At 30.2% G+C, this 6,058-nt stretch overlaps 1 long non-coding RNA gene across 1 annotated transcript; it reads left to right on the top strand.

Moving 5' to 3' along the window:
• Positions 1-463: 463 nt before the first annotated feature.
• Positions 464-2,355, top strand: LOC111920891 (uncharacterized). Its single transcript, XR_002860010.3, has 3 exons — positions 464-793; positions 961-1,164; positions 1,752-2,355. It is a non-coding gene; the product is annotated as an uncharacterized LOC111920891 (long non-coding RNA).
• Positions 2,356-6,058: the final 3,703 nt, after the last annotated feature.

Below are 6,058 nucleotides of genomic sequence, written 5' to 3' on the forward strand. Positions count from 1 at the left end.
ATATATGGTTTGAGGACCAAAAAAACAAATCAAGATAGATTGTAAATAAAAAATGTGTTGAATATTACAAACCCACAACCCATCAAACCGGTCAAAGTTCCGAAACAAGTTAAGATTTAATGATTTTTGCGGTTTGATGCAATAGCTGCAATTATACATAAAAACCGAAATAAGTTAATCACCGCTCATAAACTATTCGCTCCCGCCGCTTTGCGCGGGTAAACGACTAGTATATATATATATATATATATATATATATATATATATATATATATATATATATATATATATATATCATACCTTAATATACATATTTGGTCAAAGGCTGAAAATTAAGAGATACAAACCCTTATTGCTTCATGTACAATGATTTTAAGCTTTGAAATCTAATCCGGTCAACATTGAGAATATAAGGATAAGTAAGAATTCAGTCAACATTAATGAAACAGCCAAAACTAAACATTCGAAATGCTCAGTCAAACAAAATGTAAATCTTATCCGTGAATTGATCAAAGTTAAACCAACATACGCTCAATTTCAGCCAATTAAATTGGTTTGATCCAGTTATATAGCATCTCATATTCTTTAATCTTTGTAGCTTAATTACCAGCCGACATTAATACCCTTTACGTCACCAACCCCATCGTCAATGCCCACCATCGCCATGTCGCCATGATGCTACCTTGCTACTGTCATTCGAATTCCCCCTTAATCGACCTAACCAACGTTTACAGCTATCACTACTTGCCTCAAATGACATCACTCTACCATCAGCTGTTTTTTTGATTTCCAGGTTTGTGTGCTTTCCTTTATTCTGGTTTTCCTTTGATTTTATGTAATAACAAGATTTTGTTGTGGATAAATGAAATTCGTGGTTCCACATATGTAGGTGCAGATATTATGTGTGAAAGGTATATGATAGGCTATTGATAACTATTTTTTGATGATCATGCATACTAGGTGTTTGATAATATCCTTAAGAAGGCCATTTTTCTCCTTCTACCTATTTTCATCTTCACCACTGCATATGGTGTGCTTCACACTATCCTTCCCCATTAGCATGTTCATCTACTTCATTGGCATTTATATCTTATTCAAGCTTCAAAGGGACGAGTAACAAACTGAAGTGCCAAGATCAATTGAAGTATCCAAATCTGACATAAGGTAAGCTTATATGATTTCTTTATTTTCTTCTATTAGAGACATCGAATGATGTATTCTAGACTCAATGATTATTTTCACATTGATTTTTGATGGGATCTGCTTCTTCATCTCTTTGGGATGCTCTATTTCCTATTCACTCCTCTTGGTTTTTTCCATTTTCGATCACTAAGATGAAATTTAATTTTTTTGAACATGATGATGGTAGATGTTGATGTACATACATGTTGGAGGCTTCCCCTTGATTTTTTTTATCCCTAATTATTTTGTTACATGGCCTCGATTTTGAAAAACTAAAAAATCTGATTCAAGAATTGGCTAATCTTGCCTCTTTTGTTTGATAATTTTTTTGGCAAAGGAGTTTGATTTATACTATCCCCTTAATTTTATTAGAGTATTTTATTTCCCATTACTAACACAATTGTTTGTTTTCTTATCCTTACTTTCAGATTAGTTTGAGTAAGATCAAGAAGAAATAAGTAAAAAAATGAACTCTAATTTCAACTGAGTATACATGTTAACTTTTTTTGTTTGTCAATTTTTTCTTTTTTGAACTCTAATTTCAGGTGAATCATTTGGAATTTTTTTAGGTAGTGTGTGGTGTTGTGCGAAAGCAGGATCTACCCATATGTGGCTGATTGTTGGGTCAAGAGTTGAGAATAAGCCCTGCCCATTAAAACAAGTATGTATATTTATCAGCTGATCAAAAATAACTGTGTGATTCTCCTTTGGTTCACTCTATTAGTCTCTTAGACGATATTGCCCCTATCCCAGTTTCATCTGTTATGGTGAATTCAACATCTTCCTTTAAGGTGACCCAACTTAACAACCCTATAGAGCTCCTAAGAATTTACCAATAATTGAATATCAAACCTTAGAGGAGTTGTATGCTTTTAATTTATTTTTCTGTTTTAGCTGTTTTTTCTATTGTTTGTATGTTTTCAAACACTTCTACTTTCTTCAGAGCAACTTAGAGCAGCAGGTTGAAAAACTTTTATGCATAAATTTTTTATGTCAAAGGAATTGGAGTAAAAAAAAAGATGTGATAATGATTAACTTTTTAGTTGGAAAAATGTGAGGGACGGATAATGGAGAACCAAAGTCACATGGTTTCTATTTATGAATTCAATGCAACTCATGTCTTTATTCTGTTAATTATTTTTTGATTATGAAGATAAAATGATAACTATGTTTGTTTATTATTATTATTATTATTATTATTATTATTATTATTATTATTATTTTTATTATTATTATTATTCTGTATTTTGTAGATTCTCTTGTAATGTTGATTATTAATGTTTTATAGATTTAAATTAATGTTTAATGTTAGTTTTTTATGACAATTTTTTGTTTTTTTTTCTGACGAGTAATGTCAAGCAAACATTTGAAGTTTCTTTACGCTTGAGTTCATTGGGTTTGATATAAATTGTTTTAATACTATTTTAAAAATCCTAATAATAGAGATAGTTATCATATCCTTTAATACTATTATTTTCCAAATAACGAAAAACACGAAATACATCTAGATTAAGTATTAATTCTTTAATAATTAAAAATATGGAATAACAAGTTCACCATGAAAATGGAGATTGGAGAACATAAACTCTGTTCATACATATGGTAGCAATGTGCTACTTGGAAAACCAAATTTAACAATAAAACTAAATAGCAACGAATGTTTATTTTAAAAACAATATGACATTAAAATTTTAAAAACGATACGACTTAATATTCAAAATTAAAAACTAACACCATTTTTTAAAAAGATGATAAAATATTAAAATAATTAAAATGAGCGATTTTAGACATAATTTATGTTTGTTTTGTTACAAAGTTTGACTTATATTTGATTAGATAGCTTATTTTTAGAAAACATAAACCTTAAATTCTAAGTCTAAAATCCTAACCCACACATACGAAACACGAAATCTATACTCTAAAAGAAAATATTCATCCTAGAGGTGGCAAAAATTGACACGACACGAAACCCGACACGAAATAAACGAGTTTGGGTAAGATATTTCAACCTGTTCAAATAAACGGGTTGACACGACACGACACGAAAGTTAAATGGGTAAGGTTAGGGTTGAGAATTTCAACTCGAATATGACTCGAAAATAACCCGTTTATTTATATGCAAGTTTTTTGAATTATTTAAATAAACTAGAAAGATACAAAACCAAAATCATAAGTAAAAGAAAACATTCGAATTGAATTGTTTTGTAATGTTGAAATGACTTAGCCGTCTAGATCAAAACTTCATTTCAGTTTTTTCATTCTCTCCCAAACTACCCAGTCTCTTTCACCACTCTCACGTTCTCATGACCTTGTCATCCGCCTCACCAACTCCCACTCTTTTAATTTTGTCATTTGAACTTGCTATGACTTCATCTATTCTGTCTCAAAACTATTAGTTTTTCCTTTCTGCCTACCAAACTCCTACTCTTTCAACATGCTTAATCTTTTAACCTCATATGACACGAAATATTTCAAGGTATAGACCTAACCCGAAACCCGACACGAACCCGACACAAAAATAACGGGTTGACACGACACGACACGTTAATTAAATGGGTCGGGTTAGGGTCAAACACTTTCAACTCGTTTAGTGTTTCGACACGACACGAACCTGATATAACACGACACGATTGCCACCTCTAATCGATACACAACATGTTCTTTGTAATTAACACGTTTCTGAAACATAACCATTCATCGAAAAAGGACTGCTTGCTAAAATAAAACTAACGTCCACCAAAGACGGACTAATTTTCGAAATGAATTATAATCACCTCTAAAACTAATTTATGAAAGAAGTAATTCACCACCCGTCGCTTGGCGCGGATAAATAGCTAGTGTGTATATATATATATATATATATATATATATATATATATATATATATATATATATATATATATATATCGGGCCCTCCAAACAATGCGGGCCATGTGCGGTCACACACCTGACATATGTTAAGGGCCGGCCCTGCTTTTAACCGCTACAAAATGGGGAATCTTCCCTAATTATTTATAAATTTCAAGTGAAATTAGTTTGCGGTTCAAAACAAATTAAAATTATCCTAAAAGAATACTTGAATCGATGAGAAAAACATATGAACACGAATTTTTGCTTGATAATATTTTTGTGCAAACTATAAATAAACTATTTTATTTGGCCCTTAAAAATAAATATTAATTCGGATAATTATTACGACTCATATGAGTTGCTTAATTTTTTCATTTTTACTTTTCTAACTTTTTTGCATATTCGTTTCTACCTACACAAATGTTTCAGAAGTTGAGTAAATGTAAATTCAGAGGTTGTTTTGTCTATTCTTCACAACTTAGAAGAGGAAAAAAAATAAAAGTTCAACCAAAAAGTGGGCGTAAGTTTATTAACTCAATTCGTCCAATCGTCCCGCCGCTCATGCACCATCCTATTTCCCGATTAACGGCCAAGTGACGGCTGGCGAGTGACGAGGCAAACAGACTGTTTGGCCCACTTCATTAAGTTGTTTTAACAGCCCAACCAACCAACTGAATATCAATAAATAAAACCTAGTATGGTCCACATTTCCAAATTGAATCCAATATTTTAATATCTCTAAATAAAAACCTTATGACATCATCTAAAACAATCTTCTGAGCCGTAGATTGTGTTTTCTTTATAGGTTTTACACTCTTAGATCAATTTCCTTACGTCACCTTGATCAAACAAGAAGTCAACCCGTTATATTGGGAAATTAAATGTAGGAATTTAATGAAAATGATACTTAAATTCTTTCCAAACTTACAACTACAAAATTGGTTCCTTATTAATGTAAACCTTAAATTTAGGCTCTATTTTCATTCAAAATTGTTTTCCAAATATATTATATGTTGAAATCTCGGAAACTGTTAATTTCAAATTGCAAAAGTTTCGGATATTATTATGAACCAATACACTTTGAAGCATTATATCTTCTATTTTAAGTTTAAATGGGATTTCAATTGATTACCTGCTAATTTTCATCATATTGACTTGTATATATATTTCAAACATTTTTAATAATCGATTTACACAAACATTATGTCATAATTCCTCCGCAGAAAACCAACGCAAAAAAACTTCAACCTTCCCATCAGTCTGATTAGTCGAATAAATATATGTACTTCTTCGTTAAATCCTTTTAATCTATAAGTTTGATATTGTTTTTGAATTTATATGTTTTTACTCATTCGTATGTTTCTTTGTTGAATACTTATAATTTGGATGTATATTGTTGTTTTTTAATTTTTTTTTTTTTGATGTTGTGTTTGGTTCTTGGTTCCATCTTTTTAATCGGTTACTATAATCCTATTTTCGAAAAACAGTAAACTCAATGTTAAAATTGGATGTTATATATAATGAAATTATGATGTTAAAATTGGTTCTTGTTTTAGTTTCTATAATCTCTAAATATTATTAGAAGAGAAACCGTATGACATCATCTAAAACAATCTGAGCCGTTGATTGTGTTTTCTTTATAAGTTTTACACCCTTAGATCAATTTTCTTACGTCACCTTGATCAAACAAGAAGTCAACCCGTTATATTAGGAAACTAAATGTAGGAATTGAATGAAAATGATACTTGAATTCTTTCCAAACTTACAACTACAAAATTGGTTCCTTGTTAATGTAAACCTTAAATTTAGGCTCTGTTTCCATTCAAAATTGCTTTCTAAATATATTATATGTTGAAATCTCGGAAACTATTAATTTCAAATTTCAAAAGTTTCGGATATTATTATGAATCAATACACTTTGGAGCTTGATATCTTCTATTTTAAGTTTAAATGAGATTTCAATTGATTACCTGCTAATTTTCATCATATTGACTTGTATATATATTTCAAACCTTTTTAATAATCG

Source organism: Lactuca sativa, chromosome 3 (genome assembly GCF_002870075.4).
Source record: "Lactuca sativa cultivar Salinas chromosome 3, Lsat_Salinas_v11, whole genome shotgun sequence".
NCBI classification, from domain to species: domain Eukaryota; kingdom Viridiplantae; phylum Streptophyta; class Magnoliopsida; order Asterales; family Asteraceae; genus Lactuca; species Lactuca sativa.